Genomic DNA, 26,344 nt, shown 5'->3' with positions numbered 1-26,344 from the left:
ATAGGAGTCATGGGTATCTAGTAAATCTTCTTCTTCTCTCCGTGGTTTAAAAAGTTGTAGTAGGGACCTGTGATATATTTCTTTAAGTTGGGAGTTTTTAATGACAATTTCATGATTAATTAAGCTTAGTTTGGTAAGTTTCACCAGGCTCCCTTCACAATTCTCCACTCTGTATCTACCTTTCTTCTCATCTGGTTTAATATTATTTTTGTATGTGAAGTTTTGGGCTACATGATATAGACACATGGTTTCTAAAGTGGTACTCCTGTTTGGGTAGTACGTGGGTAGTACGTGTCTGTAAGTTGTTTTACAAAATGTATTCACAGTTGGGATCATTTTTGGCTATTGTGTCTATGACTTCATATGATTTCAGAACTCTTTTTCTAGATTTAGCTGGACCAAGGGTTGGCCATAATATGTTTTCAGATTTTCCATACAAGGAAGTACCGGTTAAACGGTCTGCAGCTTCATAGCAGGCACATTCTCTATGGGAGAGCATTTTTAGGCCTAAGCTGTACAATTTCTGTGAGTGTTTTGTCAGATGATACATCATCCAAGAGGTCTTTGAGCTCTGTTTGTTCTGCTTTGGTTAAGTAGGCTGTAACATATCGTGCAACTGCAGTGGAATTGTCTGCAATATATTGCACATCTATATTTGCTTTTCATGGGAGGGCAATGATTGCATTGTAATCATTGATGTATTTTGATCCTTCTTTTCTTTTAATGCAATATGTGTTCTTAGGTGATTTACCTTTGACGCTATGTCTAACTGAAGACATGAAGTTTTTCACTTGACCTGTTGTTGAAACTGGTCTAAGGAACTCAAAGTGCCACTTGGTGTAGTATTTCTCTTTGTTTTTATATTTGCGATGACAATTCCACACTTCTGTCACAGGACAAACAAAACAACGCAAGCTTGTCCAAATAGAGCTTGAACGCAGTAAAAAGGAAAAAGACTTTAAATTTTACACCACAAAACACAAAGAAAAGAGGAAAAAGAAAGCCAAAAGTTCCCAGGAATGCCATCTCAACTTCAACACGATCTATAGAACAAGAAAAACCACAAAGATCGACAGAGACTATTGAGAATTGAGAACTTTAACAAAGCACAGCCTGCTGTAGCTCATCCTTGAAAAGTGCCCGAGACGCAATGCACTTTTAGGAAAATTGTCCCAAAAAAACTTTACTGTTAACAAACCTACTAAACTTTTTTCTCAAAAAAATGCTAGCCCATGGGAATAACTTGGAAAAAGAATCTCCTTCAGCCCATGAAATGTCTGGTGCAGAACTACTTTAAAGCACCAGAAATGAAGTAGAGGGATCCTCCTGCCCTCCAAATCATTCCATCTCAGAGAACGGAGCCAGTCGGGCTCCAAACCTACCTTGGATGCCGGACTAAATCTATCTTCAGGCCCGAGAACACCTGTAGAACCTACGCAGCGCCTAGCGTTAGATCTTATTCTCCAAGTTATCTGATTCCAAGTAAAGATCGTCCAGCTTTAATTCCCTACCTAACCGAGCAGAGAGGCCTAAACCGTCAGAGTACTCCATGTGCTGACCTCTGACCTCAGTACAGGACACAAAAAGAAATTAGACCAATTACATCTCAGGAAAACTTGGCTCAAAACTTATGCAGACAGAGGGGGAGTGCTTTAGGTGGCGCAGACCTTCTACAGACTGTCCCGGCAACATCAACATGGAAGAAACTTACCACCTCAGCAATCTAGGAATGAAAACACCAAGAAAGCATCTGTCTAGTAAACTCTGGGATTTATCTTCAAACGAGAGCACAAGAAAAGCAGACCTATTATCTATAATGTCAACGGTCACGATAGCTCTCGCTCCATTCTCAAAGTTATATGAAGCAATTCATGAAACCCTAAAGGACCACACTTAACTGGTTGCAGCAATGAACAATAAACTGACATTTTCCCTGACAGGTTCTCTCCAAGGAGCCCAAAGAAAGGGAAAAAACAAAAAGGCAGATTTACTCCCGTTAAATACAACTAAAAAAAAACTCAGGGAGGACTCTTTGAGGCAACATCTTATGAAAAAGGTATTGAAGAATACTTCGTTCAGGAAAACCTTAAAATAGCCTTGAAGAATCCATATCAAACGTCAAATCCAACCAACAGCATTCAGCTATTGTACCTGCTTTGCATGCTCCTGTAAAAATCTGTCAAGAACATCACTCTACCTCCCAAACGGTCGACAATGTTAACTCGAGTATAGTCGTTTTGGCTGTGGACGAAGAATTCAGAGTCCAACGTGGACCTGATGGACTTATCAGTATACTTGTTTGAGTACTCGGAATCAGAGTCGCAAGAAGCTAAATTCGCAACAAAAAAAAACAGACAAGACGGTCTGTACCAATCGGATTCAGCCGAATATAACCAACACCATAACTCCTGTTGTTCCAACTTCCGACGAAACTTTCAGTCAAACATCACCCTTACCCTCTCCTTCGTTTCTAACCCTCTCAGAGAAAAGAAATAAACAACATCACCATGATATTCAGAACAACACGACTAATAATGTACGAGTGGTCTCCCAGATCCACAAAGAAGTGGAAAAAGCTCAGAGACTAAAAAGCATTGAAGGAACAACATCAAATGAATAACGACTCAGAACGAGAAGTACAGAAGAGGAGGTCCATAGAACACAGCCTGCAAATAGGCAACATGCTCATACAGAGGATCGCGACTCAATTGGAACAGAAGGGTCGCAGCGACAAAAAGAAACCCGGAAAAGTAATGAACCGAGAATTGGGCATTATAACTATAAGCCATCACAAGATAAAAGATCTGTAAAACTAATAAGAATTCTGGGAAAATGAGATCTGCTGATTTTAAACCGAAGAGCAGTCATCCAATTACTTCATTGTGTGCCAAGCTTGAGGTTGATAACCTCAGAGGACATCCAAATAGTAGAATTTGGTGAAAAACACCTGACCGACTCAGTGTACCTCCATATCAAATCAGCAGTAGTAACAATTACCCTCCTGGAAGCAAAGGACAACCTACGAAAACTTGGCTCCAACTTAAGACCAACGAATGGTGCAGCACATCTAACTTCAAACCGCTTAATAAGGGTTCCATGATCATCAAGTCCTGACAACTTAATAAAGCCACAACCAAGAAGAAAGGAGTCAAACTCTATGAAAACATTAACATCCTCAAACCAGCACTTAGAGAGAGAATTGAACCAGCCTAAGCCTCTAGACTCAAATACAAAAAATGTTGGAAACAAACCAGAATTCAGTATAAGATCGGGACTCTAACAGAGTACCTCATGGACCGCGACTTAGTCTTAAGATCTCCTTCCATCCGGATAACTCAAAGGAAAGAACCACAATCGCTACCTGGGAGAATTCTCCGACAGCGCTCAAAGGACTAGAGAAATAACCAAGGAGCGAGTCTTACAAAGAAAAATCAAACCACAGGGTTGAATAGCAATTCAGGAGAACACAAAGCACAAATCAGAAACCAAAAATGAAGACACATAAAAAGAAGACAACATTAAAACTAGGATCTTGGAACACACGTGGGTTTAACCATATGACTGTACCCAGCGATGTGAACCTAGCTTTGTTCTACATCTTGTGTTTGCAAGAAACGCTGCTGACTCACAATTCCCTACTGGATGGTTATGACACCAGAGCGACCCCAGCTATTAAAGGTGATAAGGGGCGTCCAGTTTCGGGTGTGTTAACCACAGTAAAAGCTGCCTCAGGGATCTCTATCCTAAAGGTGCTAGTTGCTGAACTCTTCTTTCTTGTCCTGCTAACAAGTTGGTCACAGCCTACTCAATTCACTCAGGAACCAAACACCAATATCCTGATAATCATCAACTGCTACTGGAATCCTGACCAAATTTCCAACGCTGATTTCATCAAGTGAGCGACTTCAATAATCGACGCGCCCCAAGTAAAATTCGATGTACCACACTGTGGGCCTCATTACACGGATGGCGGAGAACCATGGAGCTATTAGCACCATGGTTCATGCCGGTAAAATACTGGCACCGCCTTGGTGGAAAGGGGAATTACCAGCCCATTCCAAGGTTGGCGGGGTGCTAATTCCCCCTTCCACGATTGCCCTTCCCCATTCCCATTTTTGCCCCATAGGGCATAATGGGAATGGGGAAGGCGCTAATTTACGGTACCGCAAATTGCGGTACCGTAATTAGCTCCCTGGGTCCCTTTGCGGGTTGGTTTTTAACGCCTGCAAAAAGCAAGCGTTAAATGCCCCAACCCGCAAACGGACCTCGTACTAAGGCTGTAAGGATTTACCAGTACCGGTAAAATACCGGTACCGGTAAACCCTTACCGCCATCCGTGTAATGAGGCCCTATATTATTTGTGGCAACTTGAACGCAATTTGTGAGCCGCGTAACTGGACTACTAACCAGACTGTCAAGAAAGATTGTTGAGAAACAAGAGGTACTTTATGGTCATCAGCAATGTCACCAAGAGACATTGGCCCTCATTACAAGTTATGCCGGTAGCCATGCCGCAATTTGCTGCATAGCTGCCGGCAAAACCGCATCCGTGTCCGTGTCCTCGGAATGAGGACTTACCGGACCATTCCGAGTTCGGATGGCCCGGTAATTCCTCACTCGAGGACACGGTTCATCCCCATTCCCATTTCAGCCCCCATAGGGCTGAATGGGAATGGGAGAGGGAATAAACAACGGGCCATTACGAGATGGCCCGTTGTTTGCTCCCTCTTCCCCTCGCGGGACCCCGTATGCACGCCTGGTTTTCCCAGGCGTGCTTACCGTGTCCCGCGAGGGGACCTCGTAATGTGGCGGAACGGGTTGAACGGCGCCGCAGCCTTTTACGGCGCCGTTTAACCCGTTCCGCCAGGGTCGTAATGAGGCCCCTTGTGTCTACAGAATTGATCTGTCCAAGAACAAGACCATCGATACCGACTTGGCAAAGAGGAGATCAATCAGCTAACCTAGACCACGTTTTCATCTCGAGTGACCTAGGGAGAAAAATCCTAAATCACGAAATCATTCAAACTCAAAACAGTGATCATGATTTAACAACTATATCATTTGCAAACGGAACGGAAAGTCGGCCTGAACAAATGGAATCATCAGTTGAATCAAACAACAGAGGGAACCGACTCAGATTAAAACCTCAGGAAATTAATTCTTTACTGAACGACTACACCAAGGCAATGAAAAGTGACCACGGATTGAATACTGTTCTGCAAGTCGATTTCCACCCCCCCTGAAAAATTTATGACACAAAAACCAGGTTCAAGACCGGGTCACAAACCTCCAAAACACAGTTATGACGCAGTTCTTGTGGAGAAAACAAGGGCTCTCAGACAAATTACAAGAATTGCATCAAAAAGGAACTCCTCACGTCTGAGAGAACAAGCGAGTGCTGCCAAACAATCCTATAAAAACTGGATAAGAGGCCGTAGAAGACTCTTGCTGCAAAATGACGCAGAATAGATGCTAAAGGCATTAGCCAATAAGAACTCAAGAGACTTCTGGCAACTCATTAAACAGAGTACGGATACTCCGCTTGATACCCAACAAAATCCAGTCTCAGAAGAAACAAGGAAACAACATTTTTCTACCCTGTTTGGTGGTCAGGATAACACCACACTGTACCTTTTAATAGCACCCGAAGCAACCTGGGATTTAGAAAAATCCCTAGAAGTCATCGAGCTCAAAATCAAAAAACAAAACCCCTTGAGGGCCCTTGGGCCTGATGGGCTAACTAACGCAATGCTAAAAGAACATCCCCAGGATTGGGCTTACTTCATTAAAGAAGTTTTGGACACGATCTGCAAAACTCGACAACTCTCACGATCCTGCTGGAAGACAGCAACTATTGTTCCAATTTACAAACGGGGTCAAAGAGATGACCCTAAAAATTACCAACCCATTGCGTTATTAGATGTTGTAGGGAAAATCTTTGGAACTTTTCTTCTCGCAAAATTCAACAAATGGACAACTACACATGGTTGGTAAGACCCATTTCAAACAGGGTTCATCAAGAACATTGGTACATGGGCAAGTATTGCATTGCTGAACATTCTATAGTCCCAAAGACATCAGTCAGGGACGAGGATCTACATTAGATTTGTTGATCTCGTTCAGGCATTTGACAGAGTAGAACGTAACCGTCTGTGGAAAAAGTTGAGAGATCGAGACTGTCCGGATGGAATACTAGAACCACTGACCCAACTACATTCCAACACCTCAGTGACCGTCCGCCCAAACTGAGAGGGTGTACAGAGTGACCCATTCCCCACCTCGAGGGGAGTTAAACAGGGCTGTCCCTTGGCCCCTGCCATCTACAACTTCTTCATTGCTGACATCAAGGATCACAAACCTCTACTGAGAATATTCCCACCAACAATCGGGAATTTTAAGATCAACAGACTACTCTACGCAGATGATCTGATCATGATTGACCAGACTCCTATTGGCCTCCAAAGGCAACTGGACAGCTTACAACATTACCTACACCAAAAGGCTCTAGAATTGAACGAAGACAAAACTAAGATCATTTGTCTAAAGAGAGCTAAAAAGAAGCTGAACCGTCCGTATTGGTTTGTGAACGGGACAAAAATTGAAAAAGTAGATTCCATCAAATACCTGGGTGTCCAGTTTAACAACAGCTCAGTAGAAGCACAAGCTCAAGAGCTACTGATATCTAAAGTCAGGATCCTAGCAGCTCAAGGAAGCTTGATGGACAACAAGTTTGGTCAGTTCTCTATGGTTGCCATAGTGAACTTCTATAGAACCAAGGTCATCCCCATATTAACCTATGGTGAAGAAGGCACGATTCACATGACTACCAAACTATGGCCTACTCTAGAGGGTTCATTTTGGAGAAAAATACTAAACCTACCAAATGCTGCAAGCACTATAAGGATCAGAAATGAGCTTGGCTTATCATCCCTTGCCTCAATCGTGGAATGGAATGCCTTGAGTCTTTATAGGAAAACAATTCCACATTTCAGTGCACCAATTTTCAAGATCTTGTATGATGAAATTCAAACCAGCAGAAATGATGTACTGAATATCTGGGTGCTAAACAGAAAGGCAACCCTGACAGAAATCGGCAGCACTGAGGAAGAACTAGTAGTAAACCCATTGAGAGTTAAAAAAAGAACGACTTGAGCTGGATTGGATCCGTACATCTGAAGAGGCCTCCAAAAGTATCCTGGCAAAAGATCTACCCTCGATTGACATAAAACTGAACAATCGTAGAGGGTGCCTGAAGAGATTTCCTGACAGATCCTTTCGAGACACTTTCCTTCGAATGAGACTGAATTTGCTCAAAACAAATGAAGTGAACTGCATTCGAGGAATATCAACCTCAGGAGTCTGTCGATTCTGCACACAGACTGGAGAAACTGAGTTGATCAAACATCTTTTGCTGACTTGTCCAAAATGGAACATTGAAAGAACAAAATACTTGTCACCTTTAACAATGAACTTTCCATCTATGAGTAGAGAATCCTTTTGGAAGACCCTCATCGGCGGAGAAAAAATACAAAAACTGTGATTGCAGTAGTTTCCATGATTAATTTAATCATTCCATTGCTGGAGCAGGAACCCTGACTGATCTAGATAGAAACTAGAAAATTAACCGATCAAACCAGTAGAGTAATCCTACAACTTTCCCATACATACCCTCCACGAGCATGCTGGGACTGTTTTCAGCAGCAACATGCAGAAGGAGGCAGTGTTGAAGAAAAAAGAAATATGGGCACTAGTGGCCCAGAAGGTGAGTGCTGTGTGCAACACCCCCCACACCACAAAGGATTGCCGCAAAAGGTGGGACGACCTGCGGCTGAGGGTGTGGAGCATCCTCTCTGCGAATAGAAGCCAGGCCCTGGAGACTGGAGGAGGCCCAGGTTCGCCTATGAAACTCATGCTGTGGGAGGAGACATGTGCGGCCATGATAGGCTCCGAATTCATTGAAGGGGTCAGTGAAATGGAGTGTGGTGCAACGCCATCCGCTGATGGAGGTGAGTGTCCAAAGTCAATACTGCCAACGGCAATGTTATGAAAGTCACTGCTAAGGTCTGGCCAAGGATTCACGGCATGGTTGTCCACACCCCCCCTGTAAATCATGTCGAAGCAAGTGAGACCCAAGCTAGTGCCAGGTGCAAGGCTGTAACGTATATATGACACATACCACACAAAGTGGCCCATTCCATGAGGCACACAGGGCAGTTGATGTAAACAGTGTGCATGTTAGACAGCACAGTACCCGGCCAACATGAGTGACACCGACATATGTATGCATTTACCACCCAAGTAGTGAATGATGCCCCGTTCCCTACCCAAATGCTGATAACCCACACATATCTGAATGTGCTATTGTAGCCATGTATAAATGCTGGCTCTCAAATCATCACTCAGCCGTCCCTCTCTTCCACCCCCACAGGCAGTGAGCATGACAGTGAGGAGCAGGAGAGCAACTGTCCCAGCACTTCCAGGGGCCAAGGCAGGGGCCGCTGTCTCCCAGCGAGGAAGACAACACCTGGACGTGCACCAACAGCTCCAGCAAGGCCCGTGGAGGGTGCACCGCCCCTATCCCCACCCCCACCCCTCCCTGCACTGGCTGCAGACACATGCCCAATGCCACGGTCTGAGGAATCGAGTGTGGCCGGGGAGGTGGCAGCCACGGCCCCCCTTGAAGTTGCGGACAGCCCCAATTCCATCTGGGGAGCGACTGAGAATGACACAGTTGAAGTTGTGCACACCCCTGAAGCCTACTCTAACCCCCAGGTATCTTTTAGTGACTCGAGTGAGGCCAGGGTGGAGTGGCGTGATGAATTGAAGGCACTGTGCCAGGTAATAACGGACAGCACCAACCGGCTCTGTGAGGTGCTCGGCCGCATAGCCAATGATCTGGAGGCTGCTCGTCCTGGCCAACAGTCTCAGCATGAGGACACCCCTTCAACGAGCAACTCCACCCAGACCAGCCCACTCTGTTGGTCGCTCCGTGCCCAGTGCCGCCGGGACATGCCTCCCCCTGGCTCCGGGAGTGCAGAGTGACTTTACGGCCAGCCACATGTGGGCTACGTGGACCCTATGGGGCTAGTGTTGGGGAGTTGTGGGGGGAGCGGGAGGGGTGAGGGGGTGAGGGTGTGTGGGGGAGTTGGGGGGAGGAGGGGGAGGGTTTGTGGGGGAGTTGGGGAAGAGGGGTGAGGGTGTGTGGGAGAATTGGCAGGGAGTGGGCGGGGGAGAGGGTGGTGGAGGGTTTGTTTTTCACTTAGACATTTTCACTATTAATACACCGGTTGTGTTGCAAAGAAAAATCAGAGAGGACATTCATCATTGCGCATGTGTCATTTAATATATAACAGTGCATAGTGTACATGTATCCCCATACCCAGTGCCCTATGTCCTCAAATTATGACACCCTCTTCTGACTTGTGTGTCAGAAATATTGTCCAATCAATGACTGGCGCACGGCACGTCCTCCTGTGCATCGGCACCCTGATGATGTCCTGCCACATCTTCCTCCTCGCCTTCATCATCATCTGGTGGTAGCAGCTCCATGTCAGGGGACAGGGGCACGTTCCGACGGATGCCCATATTGTGCAGCATTGCACATGCCATGGGGATCTTGGACACCTTCTCATGGCTGCCGAGGAGTGCCCCACCCGACCGGCTGCGGCAGCGAAATCGTGCCTTCAACAGGCCAAAGGTCTGCTCAATCACCACACGTGTACGGGTATGGGAACGATTGTAGTCCTCCTTGTGCCTGTTTTGTGGGTTTTGGACAGGGGTCATGAGCCATGGCTTCAAGGGGTAGCCACCATCACCTGCATAAGAGGGGATTGAAGGTAAGTGTTCTTACATTCATGGTGGACAACTGTACTAGTCTCACATGGCAGCAGGTAATTTCTGCCCACACGCACATGTCCCTGGATGCATTTACCCCATTTATGGCCACGCTATGTGTCCTGTGCAATGGACTGATGGAGTGGGTTGCATCTTCGAGATGGGTCATGGTGTGCACTGACATCTTGTTGCACGCACATCGTATATACATGCAGCAGTGTTGGAGTAAAATCATTCATGTGTTGTGTCCTTTGAGATTTTGTAGTAGGGAGTGTTGGCTGTAGTCAGTACCATATTCGTCATTCTGCACTGATCAGTTCCATGGTGACTTGCAGCGCTCCTATGGGTGTGCGGAACCAGGGACACACTGTGGTATCCCTGGTTGGCTCAATTCAATGCACTCCCAGGGATGACTGTCATGTGTGGTGATATGCTGGATGCAGGATGGCCTTACAGTGTGTGAGGACCACCGATGAGTGGTGCATGTGTTGTGGGATGTGGGCTGGTTAACTGTTAGTCATGTAGTGATAGGCCTTACTTCATCACTATGGAATTTGCTTGTCATGTGCTGTTTCAGTTGCTTTGGGGCACAATGTTCGGTGATGTGCACATCGTGCACTGACGTCAACATTACCAACCAGGTGGAGTATGCATCCCCCTTCCCACCCAGGTGGAGTATGCATCCCCCCCTTCCCACCCAGGTGGAGTATGCAGCCACGCGCCTCACAACCCTGATGCACTGCCATGGGCCAGTCAGGCAACTCACCAAGCACCCAGGCACCTCGTCCAGCATGTCACTCCATGAAGCGTGGTAGCGTGGAGTTCTGCAGGACCAATGAGTCGTGAGTTGATCCAGGATGTCGGGCACAGCAACGTGTGATGATTTTGCTGGCGTTGCATACCATCTGCACATTGATGGAGTGGTATTGCTTGCGATTGCGATACACCACCTCTATGGCATGCGGGACTACCAACTCCACATGGGTGCAGTCAAGAGCACCTACACAATTTGGCATGCCTGCCAGTGCATGGAAGGCAACTTTTGTATCTAATATCTCCTGGGGAGTCTGTGGTAGGGATATGTAGTCCCTTGTGTGCTTGAGGAGGGCATCCAGCACTTGCTTCAGTATCTGGGAAAATAAGAGTTGTAATATGCCATGCATGTGAACGACTGTGTGCTGGTAGGTGCCTGTGGCAAGGAAGTGCAGCACAGACACTACCTTCAGTAGCGGGGGGATTGAGGTGCGTATTTCTATGAGGCTCACTATATTGTTGTGTATCAGGTCCACTATGGTGGTGATGGTTTCACGGTGAAGCAGGTACATGGTGTGGATCTGCTCAGGTGTTAGGTTGAAGGGGGTGGCTCTGATGCGAGGGTTTGGGGGCTGCCAGCATGGTAACGGTGGCTGCACTGGTGGGGCATAATGACCCTGTCTCACCCTCCTTCTCCTCCTGTGTCTCCTCTGTGGTGGGGGCTGTTGTTGTTGTTGTTGTTGTTGTTGTTGTTGAGGCCTTGCAAGCAGGGCCTCCAGCTCCAGTAATGCTACTACTATTGGTATCATCTTGGTGTGGGAGGGGATGTGGTGTGTGGGTGTGCTCCTTTTGTACTGGCCCTCACTCCATTGCCTCCACCTGTATTGATTGTATGCACCTGTGGCACTTCTCAACACTGCTCAGGGTTCTTTACACCTTCTCGGAGATGCCGGTATTTACACCATGCCGGTAAGCTCTTTTTCAGCCTTCAGGAGGCCGTTATTTGCACGTCTGCATTACTTGGGATCAGCTCCGGTTTACGGCATGCCACTAATGACGGCATGGTGTGTCGCACGCGCATAGACTGCAATTTACGGCATCGTAAAGTACGATGCCGTAAATAGTGGTCTGGTTGGTCAGAATAGCACGTAGCGGTAAGCGTTGTCGGTAATCCTTTACCGGCATCGTTTTTCCCTTACATCCTACCTCGGAATGACCCACATTGACCTTTATAGATGCAGTGTCAGCACTAGTGGTATCTGCAGTCTTTTTAATAACTTTCTGTTTAGTTTTACATTTTGAAAGAGGAGTCAAAGTGTCTTTACTGGAAGCTGCTTTTGTTTTACTCAGTAACTATATTAGCTATGTTGTTTGAACTTTTTTGTATAAATTCTGCTAGAGATGGATGCTTATTTTGTACACTTTTATTTTGATTTGCTCTACTTCTGCGTTGCTTTCTATGGAGTTGCTTTTTGGTAGGCATCCTTTGGGATCAGTTGGAGAAAAAATAAAGTGTGGGTTGGGACGTTGTGCAATGTATGTGTGCATTGTGCATGAGTGTCTGGTAGAGATGTGTGATTGTGGAATGGGCTGTTACTTCAGGTTGGGAAGGCTATTCTCATATTTGTGTGTTACTATACTTGTGTTCAGATGACAAAACAAAGTGTGCACCTGCTGAGGTTCAATCAGTAATACTGAATCTAATGCTGCCCGGTTAATACCATTGTTTGTTTTACAATACTAGAATTGTACAGTGTTTGAGTAACAGTTAGAACATTATGGCAGTATTGAACTCACTTTTTTGGATGCAAAGAGTAGGTTTCTTCTGAGTTCTCTTTTGTACTTCAGACACTGCTGGTTTTCAGGAGAGTGGTCTTCAATGCAATTGTGAAAGAAAGAAGTTAATACATATGTGTGTTAATAGCAATGTTGTTAATGTAGAGATGTATTTGTTTTTTTTAGTAATTGTGCTTTCTGTTAATTGTGCATAGCATTTACATGCAGTTTCCTTTGCCTATGTGCATTCTGGATATTTTACTTAGAATCTGTCAGTTAAACTTGCCTTAGAAATGATTACAATAGTAAGCACACAGAGCATACTTAGCTTTTTAAGGCAGTGTTATTTGATGTTAGGAGATAGGAGAAATAACATTATTCTTTTCTTGCTAGTTATACAGGGTAAATGGCAGGAACTCTGGTGAAAAGCATTCAATGTATGTATTTACAATGCAGGGTATCTGCTACTTACCCTGTATAACTAGAAAAAATGTCATGCTGTAATTTCTCTCATTTGCTATGATCAAGTGTCACTTTCAATGGTGCGCGTTTTCCAAGTTTTCATTTACCCATATCACAACACAGGAAACCATACATTGCATGCATTTGAATTTGGTTCAGCCATTTACAATCATACTGTTATTTCTCCCATCTTTTAACATGAAATAACACTTTGTTAGAAAGCTGTGTGTGCTGTGTCTGATTACTATTGTAATCATTTCTAAAGCAAGTTCAAATGATTGATTCTATGTAAAATACTCGGAATGCACACAAAGGAAACTGTATGTACATGCTATGCACTATAATGCATGAAATGCTGTTATGCTTGAAATGTGGATAAATAGGTGGCAGTGGTTACAAAAATGACAGAATTAATGAAGAGAATAACAGTTTGCACATTACAATTAGTAATATGGGTAAATGAAAATGTGGAACGCACACAACTTTGCAAGTGACACTTGATCATAGAAGATGGGAGAAATGACAGTAAGCTTTTTTGCAGGTTATACACGGTAAGTGGCAGGTACCCTTTTCACATGCATCTATACAGGAGTTGTACATGTACTGTGCACAAAATATTCATTCCTGTAGTTTGTGTTCATGCATGTGGATGTGCATGAATCTGCAAGCAGTAATCTTGGGGAGTTTTACAGTAGTTATTGCTGTAGCTGCTTTGCAATCATAGCAGAACTGTATTCAGAGTGATCAACTGTACATCTAAAGTGCTGAACTGTGATGATAGAGTTAGATGTAGAGTTCTTGGATGTGACTGGTGGATGGTTGTTTGACTGCTTAACAGTAGCCAATGAGGGAATGGTGCAGAGAGTGAAGTGGAAAGGGTAGAAGGGCTGCCCCAGTGCTACGCGCTCCACAGACATCACTACTATTCGCAGACATGGCGTGCCACATCTGGGGCTTCTCAGCATATCTGGCATGGAAATAGAACTAGGGGTATTAGCCAATCAGGTGCTGAGGGTGTCATTCACAGGGAGAGCAGGTAATCATATTGTTCATTGCTGTATGCTGTGAAGATGGCTTTGGTTGCTGAGATGGACAGAGTTAGAGTGTGGATAGTGGGAGATGGTTATATCACTAATCTGCAGTGGTATGCAAGCATGTGTGGCATTTCAGACAATGTTGGAATGCAGGGAGTGGAGGCTTACTGGTGGCATTCACCAGGGAGAAATTTGCAAGGTGTTTTTACACTTGGTAGAAATATTGCTTATTTTAACACTCCTGATATCCTGGTTGTAAATTGTGGAGGAATGTATTTGGGCTATCTGAGTGCAATAAGTTTGCAGGGTGCACTGAAGCAGTTGCTAAAGGAACTGATCCACCTATTTCCATCTGCAAAGATACTTTTTTCCCATATACCAGCCAGGACTGCATAGATGCCTTGTCATGTATTTAATCCTCAACAAGACATAGCAAGATGTATTGCTAATAAAGGAATATCTTGTTTCATGTATTATGTGGGCATGTCATCATTCCAAAATGAGAACCTTTTGGAATATGGTGCAATTATTTTATTTGTTTGTTATGGAATGACTTTCACAGATTTTGGCCATGCAATATTTCTTAGAAATATGCAGAACTCAATCAGGAAGTTGTTGTGAAGTCATGTAACAAACACAATCTGAAAAAAACCTAAAGAAAGGCCTAAAAAAAGCTGCAAAAAAGGCTCTTTTCAGAACCAACATCAAAGGGAAGTGGAGTACACTATTTAAATTGTATTCCCCACTTTCATATTTTTTACGGTATGTCTGCGTACATCACAGCTGTTTGTGGAGTGCCCATGTTACATACAGGGATTTTAAGGCTGAGAGGCATGTAAATGAGATTGTGCAGGCCAAGTGATTGGTTCCTGAGGTTTGCTGGGTGTGATGTGTAAGGAGCGACTTTGGCAGAAAGTCTGTTTCTGAGAGGAGAGCAGATAGCTATGGCTGTGTCTTTCAGAAGGCAGATTGTCTGGATTTTGGGTGACTTGTGGATAAATTGTTTGGAGGTGCATGCAGATTGCTGTGGAGTGGTTGCACATCTTGGAATCCCTCATGTGAATGTGCACTGGCATGGAGTGCGCAAAATGAAGTGGCTGGTTTTGGTTCTTCTTTGTGCTACCTTGGTGACACAGCGTCATCCAGACATTGTTATTATTCATTGTGGAGTGAACAGTTTAGGATATGTCTCTGGAATCTCCTTGCAATTTGCAATGAAAGAAGGACTTGGGAAAGTAATTTTTTCTCGTATTGCACAGAGACAAATATGGCTGCGTTCTTCTTCATTTGGTCCACAAATGGAGAAAGCGAGGCACAATGTCAACAAGGCTGTTTGCGCTTTATTGAGAGATGTTGGTATGACCTCTTTTCACAATGAAAATATTATATTTCGTAGCACACACATTTTTCGTAGAGATGGAGTGCATCTTACTGATGCTGGGAATCAGAGTTTTCTGCGAAATATACACAATGCATTGCAACCTTTTTTGGAAGTATTGCATTCCTTTTTCCAGTAGCTGTTGACTACTTGAACTTTTTGAAACACAACAAAAAACACCACAAAAAGGCTTTTTTCAGAGCCACCACTTACTCCTAGAGAAGAGTGCAATGGTTCGCATTACCCCAAAAATATCAATGTCTGTGAACTGTCCACAGACTCTAAAAATGCACAGGGCCCTGCAGCATTTCATTGATACTTCTTTTTTTAAACTGTGAAAGGTTGCTCTGAAAAGAGCCTTTTTTTGTTTTTTGATGTTTTGCATTTGTTTTTTTTGTTGTTTTTTTTACCAAGACACACAAGTAAAGGAAGGGAAGGGAGGGTAAGGAAGGGGCACCAACCACTGTGATAAGAAAGGGCAGGTGGAGAGAGGAAGATGTAGGGTGGGCCTTAATCATGTAGTGGACAGTCCTTCTCATGCTCCCGGACCACAGCCTCGAAAGCACTTTGAAGAGTCTCCCCCCTGCAGAGTACTGCGTCGCAGTACATACACAATACTGTGACCCTGAAAAGATAAGGGTCTACTGTGTCGCATATGGCCTGCGAGGCAGCTTGAGGGATGCGCTACCCCACAGTAGTGTCTCTTGTGTTGGCAGGAGCAGAAATGGAGGATTCTGTAGAGGAACTCAACCTACTACTTTTATCACAGGGGACAACCCTCCGAATTGCCCCAGTGTGGAACAACTTTAGGTGTCGCTTCATGGAGGTTGTACCATACCTGTACAAAACTGGTTTGCCAAGACTGAGCACCATCTGGCAGTCAGTGCAGCGCACCTTGTTTGCATGAGCTCTTGGGTACCCCACCAACGGTGGCAAACAACTTCTGCACCCAAGATTCACTGGGGCTACAAGTAGTAGGGACTTCCACTACCTCAAACTCATCATCCTCTTCATCCATCTCTGCATCCTCATGCCTGTTCGCCACTCCAGGCCCTTGGGAAGGTGGTGGTGGTGGGTGAGGTGCTGAGACAGCTGTAGCACCAGCAGCAGGAGCAGCCATGCACGCCATCTTCAAAGGTGTAAGGTTCCACCAGGATATCAGCAAACTGCAGCAAGAAGAGCAATCCAGCAATGTGGAGCAGTGTCTATCCCGGAGGTCCAAAAACAGAATAAGGAACTTTGGGGTGTGGCCTTTGGGGTGCTGAGGAGCACTTTGCGAACAGCTGCGCTGTCCGCAAACACTTCAAACATCAAAAAGGACATGTGCAAGGGTGACGTTTCACAGTTAAATACTTTGGATTGCTCAGAAAAGCACTTATTCTGTGTCTGGAGGTCCGGACATTGTTCGCGGACAAGGACAAATGCTTAGCGTGGGTGCGGTCACATGATGATGTTGTAGAGACATCTGCGAATGGGACAGCTGTTCGTAGGACACCAAATGCGCAGGGTCGGATTTACGCATGCCCGTTGGTTTTCTACGGACAGTGTTTGGGTCCTCGAACTACTTAAAAGTGCAACACACATGCAACAGACCAATATGGACAGGCGCGATGTTCGTAGTACCCAAGGGTGGCATGCGCATGCGTACCGGTGTCTGCCGGAAAGGGATTGGGTCCTCGTACTAATTAAAGGTGTGCCATAACTTTGCGGACATGTGGACGGGTTATGTGTTCTATGGACACATTCACTCTGTTTGCAGACAATATGAATGGGGGATGTTCTTAAGACACCCTATTTTGACTAATAGTGGACATGCAGACAAATTATGTGTCCTATGGATACCTCCATTTTGATTGCAGAGAGTGCGAACAGGGATATTGTCCTTAGGACACCATCATTTTGGTTAATTTCGAACATCCTGGACAGCCGCGCTGTCCGCGGACACCCTAAGAGCCTTTTTAAAAATAAAAAAAGAGCAATATATGAACAGTATACATAATATTTTATTATTGTACACAAATATAGAAATAATGCAAGCGAAGGGGAAGCAGAAATTGAAACATATACAGTGGATTTAGGGTTTTCTACATGTTGGATGGTAGGGGAGAAAGGGGTTGAGATCTCATCATAACGTTTTTGGTGATGGGAATTTTTTGGGGATGGTTGACTGGGACATGGAGAAGGGATACAGGTGCAGGTGGGACAGTGATATTTATTTTTTCCATGATATGGTTTTCTACAAAGTTCTTTAAAATAATGAAATTGGTCATTAATTGATCCATTTTTTGTTCTAAACACTGTAGATGATTTTCCACAGTGTTCTTCCATTCGTACATGATGTATTTTTTCAGTATTATTCAAATTTTTTGTATGTTCTGCTAAAGAAAAATAAATGTGTTAGGTTCACACAAAATAATGTCTATTAATTGGCTTACTTAGAAAAGTGCAGTGTCTACCATCAGTATCACTGTTTTCACTCATTTTGTCCTGGGGACAATTGTCTTCAAGCCACTGTAAGTACTAGACATTTTTTTGTAAAAAAAAAGATACATTATTTTTTAGTGTATCCTACTACAGAAAATGTACAAATATAGGAATAGATGTAATGTACTTACCGGTTGGATTTTTAGTTTTCCTGTTACTACTATGTAGGTGTGCTGTTGATATTTGTTGTGCAGTTTCTGTATAAAGCATCAGTGAAGTAATTCTGTTGGAGGTATAAGCAATTGTTTTTGGGTATGTTACATTATGTTTAATATGCTATGTAATTGAACTGTTGGTGTTTTATATGCACAGTTTGCACTTCTTAATTATCTTTGAATGTAATTTATTTATATGCTGCTCTTTGAACATGCTCAGTGTGTTTATTGCATGATACAACAATGTAAGTTTTTGGACAGTGTTGATGTTGACTGAGTCCGTCCGCAGGCATGCGCACTGTCTGCGGAAATCCTAACCACTAGTGTGGGACAGGGGGTTCAGTACGTTGTATGGTACATCTATATGAACTAAGGGAAACCTAGTAAAAGCATATCATATCCATGCTATCTATATCTATATGCAGTGAAAAAAACTTTGTTAAAGGTTAAGTTGCACTACTAAAAACCTATGAAATTCAGTGAAAACGCTTTGTTAAAGGGACGTTATGGTTAAGTTGCGCTACTAAAAACCTATGAATGTCAGTAAAAAAACTGTGTTAAAAGGACGTTATGTTTACAAGTAAAATCGAAAAACCCCTGAAATTCACCAGTTATGGTTAGCTAAGCAATCATAATTCGCACCACCACCGTGAACTGCTAAGACTAACACCCGGGACATCAAAGATGACATCAAAAATATCATATCAAGTTTAGAAATTAAAATACTGTTTTTAAAATGTTACCACAATATTATGGATTTTATAATATAATGAAGAAAACTGTACACCCTGTATAAACAATTCACTTCAGCAGCTGCCAGACACTGAAGCAATTTTGTTGCGGTGAGGAAAATAATTTAAAAACATTATTAAGTAAACAATACCTTTTTATTTCATTTATAAACATGCAGTATGTAATTGTAATAAGTGTGTGAAAATGTTATATAACTAATATAAACATTGTATATTGTAACAGAAATGGAATGACAAGAGTTATCTTCCGAAAAGAAGATATAAATCAATATGTTTCTACTAATGGTAAATTATTTTATATGTTTTACAAAACAATACAATTATGTTACATATATATATAAACTATGACACAAAGTATTGCAGATCTCTTGTACTTCACAATCTAGAGCAATAAGAAGAAGAACAACGCAATCATGAAGAAAAACAGAAGAAAACTATTGAAGTAGAATATTGAAAATCAGATGAAATAATTATGTATAGATGCTAATCAAATAAAAAATCAAATTGCAGAACGGTGTACATATTTCAACAGTGATGTGATTCAAAACATTGGTTTTCATATCCCTAGTTCTCCTAATCATACACCTATACATCCCAAAATTCAATTTTTATTTTGTTTTCGACAGTGATTCCGACATTGATTCTCCCTCCCTCTCATAATGTATTATAATGTAAATGTTATGCAAATATGTAATACACTTTTTTTTAAACCACAATTTGAAGTCTGTGTACTATATACATGTTTTTGTCCACAACATCATGTTACAGTGATGTCATGAAGTGTGCTGATGTTTCTAAACAGACTGCATAGCGTGGCTGGGACCCTCTAGCAATCACCCAAAATTATTAGCAGAGAACACACAGGCCTATCAACGTCTTCAGCAAAACCAAAAATGACAGTTATCACACCAGGAAAATTAATACCCTCTAGAGCTCTCGTCTTCTAAACATATGTCCCTGGGTTTTATCCCAGTGTGATTTCACGAATTCAGGTTCCAACCCAAAAACCTATTAGTTGATTACATTGGTCATTTTGAGCTGGTTACATATAGAGAACGGATGTATGTTAAAATATCGTACGACGACGAAAACATCGAATTGCAAAATGCAGAGGCCCACTTGCCATTTTTTTTTAAAATGTCCCCCACATTCACTTTCATGTATGCGGGAGACACCCCTGCAGCCCCTGAAATAAAAAATACTGATGTAAGAATGCAAACCTCACACACCTACCTCTGTATTTTCGGATTCGTAATTTTATATATATGCCTAATGCGGTAAAACCATGTGTGCCGTCTTCTGGCTACAACCTTTTGAGTCGATACCATAGAGAACCTATAGTTTAGTCCTACAATCGGTCAGCCATGTCTAGGAGTCCCACCTAAGATCACCCCTACTAGTATCACTCTACAATGTTGCAGGTTTGCAGAGAGACCATTGGCCTTTGCAATAAAGTATCCCCCTCTGAAAGGTGAATCTGGAGTGTGTCCTCCCATCCCTGGGACCCTGGACAGTTACCAGAATGTGTGTACCTTTTCAAGGCAATGGGAATGAACATGTACGTGTGAAGTGTTCCCTAATTTTGCCATTCTCTGTTCACCTAAGCCTGTCAGAGTGCATTCAGTTGAACATCCAGATGCAAAACGTGCAGCTTCTTCTCCCTTGGTTCAATGGGAACAGCTCTCTCTGTCTACCTTGGTTGAATGGGCATTGTACTGTTCAGCTTGGTCATGTGTGCTGAGACCACTAAATAAAGCCCTCTTGCCTGTGATTATAAGGATTTTAGCCTGACTTTCTGCAGGTGAATTGTTGTCTTGGTAACTGGAACATTTCCGTCTCCACTTGTTCTTGGCTGAGTGTCTGCAGCGATTCTGTCAGCCTTTCCATGTGCTCGAAGACTGTCTCTCCTTTGCCATCCATTTCAGAGGCCTATAGCTTATTTTTCATTCCCTATGTCTTCTCCATGTTGGTAGCAGTCAAGCATGTGCAAGCTAAATATATTGTGTTGTTTCAGCTTTAGCAAAATATATGAACACAATGATATGTACATATATCTGTCCCCTTACCTACATGAGCCATAAGCATATGCTTTGTGTCTATATACAATAAACTAGTGCATGTTCATATAACTTCATGAATGGATGAATATATCTACTTCATGTATAATATGGCTACGTCGTGATGTCAGTAATGACGTAATTGATTTCTGGCTTTGCAGTCAGTCAACTTGCTCGATCAATGTCATTTCCATGTCATCGATTGGGTATGGTCTGAATTTTTGTTTGAGTGAATAGCATTTTTCACACCTGCGATACATCGAAGTTTGTGGTGACGGGCCTAGAAGTGAGGCCAATCTGTTGTTTCTTTGCCTTCGGGCTGAGGATCCTGTAGGGCATGACAATTAGCTTTGGCCTCCATCTACAATACCACCATGTTTTCAGCGACAATGACACTTTTAATTAGTTTGTGAACTTTGTTGCATGGTCATGGAGGTCATGACATGACCATGCCTGTGCAGAATGATGATGTGTATGTGGGCGATGTCTGTGCTTCATAGACATTTTGAAATCCCTTTTACACCCACCCTACCAACTGTGAAGCTAAAACTTTACCTTTCTGCAACTGCTACTAACAGTCTTTGTTGTTCTATGAAATTTGCAAAACTTGTAATGCCCTTTTATGGCCTCTGGAAGAGCTCAGGAGAGGCATCCAATTTGAGAACTATTTAGAGAAGGAAAATAGGAAAAATGGTCTCAGTCATGGCCAGCACTTGCTCTCACGGGCCACCACCACCACCACTACCACCTGGAGGACCTGGAGAAGGGAGCAGGCTCACTGCAGCAGATGACCTGCAAAAAAAAGAGGCAGTAGATGATGCAGTAGAAGAGGTACCTACTATGTCAAGTTGTAGCATAGAATCCTGGGTGTTCCCGTTTTCACAATTGTTGGTGGAGTGCCGAAGGCTCAGGTTGCTCATGTGCACTACACTGAGTGTGGTGTCAATTTCAGTCATGGCCAGAAGGGGCAGTACTCCTTTGACACCACCTCCATGCGTTGCCAAACCTGGATTTTCCACCCGACTGCCACTGCCCTGAGAAAGACAATAGCTTTTTTTCAGGGTGTAGATCAACATCTTGTACTGCACCATGCTCTTCCACTCTGCCCACACTAGTACCATCTCAGTTTATTAAAGGATCCCTCCTGCTGCATCACAGCATATACAAGAGGCACTTGACCCTTACCTTGAGAGGGCAACTGTCGTGTGTGCATGCTGTAATGCACTCAACGGCTGGGAAGAGCAATTCTCCAGCACCTTTGAGGCAGCTGTAAAGGCCTATAAAAATAATTGCCCTTTCCCCTAGTTACATCATCAGTGCCAAACATCTTCTCTTCTCCACCAGTCCCTCCATTATAGTGGCTGGTTGGTGTCCGTGCCCCTCCCCCATCCTGTCCCGATCACACTGTGCCTTCTCCTGAAAAACAAAAATCTTTTTTAAAAAAAAGAATAGGTTCCATGGGGAACCACCTTTCAAAGTCTAAAATCAGAATTAAAAAAATGTGTATCAAAGATCCCTAAGGAGTCCATCCGCCTTATGTTAATGTGCAACACACAAAATAAGGATCCTATGCAATAATTCAGTAAAAAAAAACACAAATGGAAAACACTTTTTTACAGAAAAAGTAAAGCACATTTTATTAGAGTCACAAATAAAATGTAGAGTACAATGTGCAAACATGTGTAATTGATCTAACAAAATATACCAGAAAAATGACATCAGTTTGATTTACCCTACTCACACGACAAGGCAGATATACTCTCACACAAAACCAACATCCCTACATGTGCAAAATACATTCTTTATACACAAAAACACTTAGATTATCCAATAATTGATATCGTTTTAAACTATATCTGGTATCTAATACCATGTGGCACCGTGCATCTGAAATAACTGTGTGTCGTAACTCTATAGAATGTGGGGGCATAGTTAGTGGAACACCTACTGCTAATGATTACACAACCATAATAAACAAGTTTGTTAAGTCTGTTGTTTAAATTCCACATGCCTACTTGAGTTTTTTGCATCCAGGTTATTGACCTTTTAGATAAACCCAGCCTTCTTCAAGACAGATACATTTTGATTGTGGAGTGAGACATAACAAGAACTGTCAATGAATCAAATAAAAAAAAAACATTACTGAAAATTATGGAATTGATGCAAATATATCAAATGCCTTGATAACAGTAGCAGCTGACCCCAATGATTTCTTTGCAAGGTAAGGCACTTTCACATGTGGGAAGCCCCAATCCTATGGCTGATTCACTGTCACGGCCGTAGGCCGTTGGTGGTTGTGGAAGGGATGGAAGTCGGGCCGCCATTAGACCGCTCCGCCACGTTTTTCCTTACGTGCGGTAGCGGTCTAGTGCTTTTTCAAGATGGCCGCCCGCCGCTTCCTATTTACTTTCAGCGGCGATGCGGCTCGGCGCATTGCAACGTTAGTATTTCTCTCTGTTGCGTGCGCTCCGTTTAACTTTCCTGTTCTCTCCACCGTTTCGATTGGCATATATTTCCATCCTCCGTTATTTTTTCTCTTCTGGCTCCCCCGCTGACCCTTTTCTCCTTTCGCCTCTTTTTGTTACTAATATTTTCCCTTTTTACTGAGGGCTTACTTCGCCCTTTCCTCTCCTCCTCCAGAGCTCCTTCTCCTTATTTATATATTTTTTCCTCTGTTATCTACCTACCTGATTCTTCGCCCTTGGACTGCTGGATTCCTTCGGTGCTCTTCATCTGGACCCTCGACCAGTCTGCATCTCCTCCTTGGACACTTCAGGGGCAGCTCTTTGGCAACTTCCAGCACACCTGCCAGGATTTTTTTCTGCTACAGCTTTTTCCCCTGTTGGCTGTCACGGAGAGGGGTCACAGTGAGCCCCAGTTCCGGGGTCACGGTGGCTAGTTTCCGAGGCAGGCCATATCTGCACAAGAAGAAAAAGCCTCCCTTCCAAAGGACCCAGAGAAGGAAGTTGGAGCTATCCACGTCACCAGGTGAGGAGGTGGAGGTGGAGGAACGGTCGGGGGAACTATTCTATTCCAACCTTGAAGACAGTAGTACCACAAGCAAGCCATCCAGCATTGACATTCACTGCCAAAAGGAAGACACAAAGAAGGACACTAAAGTCAACCTATTTGTGACCATTCAAACCTATCGAAAGACATTGACACAACAAAGCCACATTGCAAGGCTTTCAAGAAATACTACAACTAATCTTACCAGCAACTTAACGCATCAACAGGCATGCAAAGTGTGTGTTTAAAATAAAATATACATTTTTCTTCACTCCCAAGACCTAAGAACTCCATGTACAATGCATCAGACATGTATTGCAACGAAATACAAACACCTATGTCCTCCTGTTGTCAGTGTCTGAGATGCTGCAGAATTACTGTAATCATACTGGCATCTCGACTTACCTACATGTACCATGTTACGACGTGGGCTCTGACGTCTTCTAACTGAGTTGAGTCCCCTGTTGAGATGGGGGGAACCAATCTGCTGCAACGTTGCCATGTTTTCAATTAACTATCATGTGAACGCCTGTGAAACCGGAAGCTAAATTCTCTAAGGCAGCCTGCCTAGTCAATCTCATGGGCAGGCAGCCATATTTAAACTTGAAAAATAGTACTGAAGTCATGCCACAATCTAAAACAACGGCATTGTTTTTCACTTTAAACAGCTCCATGTGAAAACAAGGCAACACAGATGGCAACACAGATTAACCGTGTTAGAACATGATATGATATGATAGTTTATTTATGGAGCGCCTACATACAAGTGTTTCAAAGCGCTTCAAGGCAAGAGAGGGAACAAGGGAAAATACAATGACATTCTTACAGGTCATGAACAATAAGAATGTGAAATTAAATATCGTACTCGGCCTGACGACATTTCAGATAGTGCAAGAGCTAAGACATAGGGCCTCATTACGACCCCGGCTGTAGGGGTTTAACGGGCCGTATGGCTGGCGGCCCCGTTAAACCCCTACAGCCTTATTACGAGGTCCTCTCGCGGGACCCAGTAAGGACGCCTAGTGAAACCAGGCGTCCTTAGCGGGTCCCGCGAGCGGCCCAGCATGCTAACAACGGGCCCGTCCTTAACGGGCCCATTGTTAGCATGCTCCCCATTCCCATTTGAGCTCTATGGGGGCTCAAATGGGAATGGGGATGTACCGGGTCTGGGTTCCCTGACTGCGGAAATACCGGGCCCTCCAAGGTCAGAATGACCTGGTAATTCCCCATTCAGGGAAGCCGGACCGGGTACCCGGAATAGGGGTAGCCATGCCGCAGATAGCAGCATTGCTACCGCCATTCTTGTAATGAGGCCCATAGATAAGACCATGGGGGAGAGTGGGAAGGAAATGGACAGACAGGCGACTACCGTACTAGGCCTGGCGACATTTCTGGTAGAGCCGGAGGAAAAAAAAGGTGAGGGAGAGGGGTGCAGAAAGGGAGGGGAGGAACAAAACAAGCGACTATCTTACTAGGCCTGATCAGTGGTCGAAGTGAGCGGGAGCGGTCGGGAGCGGTGCTCCTGTACTTTTTTAAATTACCTTTTACAGCTCCTATACTTTTATTATAAAAAGAAACCGTTCTGGAACGGTTTCGTTTTAAAATAAAAGTGTAGGAAGAAGTTGAAACGTGCACTTTCAGTGCACTGCACTGAACGTTCCCTTAAACAGCAGGTGTAAGTGTTTGTGGGGGTGTATTGTGTGTGGGAGGGGACGTGGTGATGGGGTTTCTGGGGAGTGGGTGCAGGCCAACAGAGAACATAGCTCCACTACTTCTTTTTGTACACCTCGACCACTGGGCCTGATGAGATTTCAGATAGTGCTGGAGGGGTTGGGGGTCATTAAGCTGAGAGGGGAGGAGACAGACGAGGTTGCTATCATACTAGGTTCAGGGACAATTCTGATAGAGTAGGTGCATAGAAGAAAGTAAGGGGAGGAGGGCAGGAGATAGGAAATGTGAGAAAGGGAGAGGAGTAGAGAACAGAGAGTAAGCAGTCAAAATGTGTGGAGAAGCAAGAGGAGAGAGTGACTATAATTGCAGAAGTCAGTAGTAACACATACTGTTGCAAGCCTGGATATGAGATAAAGATGGGAGCAGCAAACTGCATTCAAGGCCATGTCATGATCAAAAACACTGACATTGTTTTTCAAAGTCTGGCTCCCTGTAAACTAAAAGCAATTCAGATATGAAGCCAAGTTTTCACCCAGAGTAACCCTAGCACTGAGTTTGTGCGCTGACATTTCTAAATAATCATGTAATTGAATTCATAGTAACAATGTCCCTGGATAGTCGTTATGCCATGCCACCATGGTAAAAGGTGACAAATGGTGCTGAAGCACTCCAAAGGCACACACCCGTCAGGCAAATGGCAGATCAATAGATAAGATCGACATCGCTTCACTATATTTACAACAAACCCAATCAAAAGCACAAGCACAGAATTATATTGCAGATTAACTATAAGGCGCTCATTGTTTGATGTTCCGACCAATTATGTACATCATAGACACAAAATGTACAATAGGCAACAGCACCTTACTCAAAGAATAATGCTTCATACACTGAACCGATCCACACAGCATGTTAATGCATAACGCAGGCGGATTCCAGAAGAACCTCTAACATTTCCACTGGCATGAGAATCCATGCC

This window comes from Ambystoma mexicanum, chromosome 2q (assembly GCF_040938575.1).
Source record: "Ambystoma mexicanum isolate Mex_15411 chromosome 2q, UKY_AmexF1_1, whole genome shotgun sequence".
Classification (NCBI taxonomy): Eukaryota; Metazoa; Chordata; class Amphibia; order Caudata; family Ambystomatidae; genus Ambystoma; species Ambystoma mexicanum.
This window is presented reverse-complemented; position numbering follows the sequence as displayed.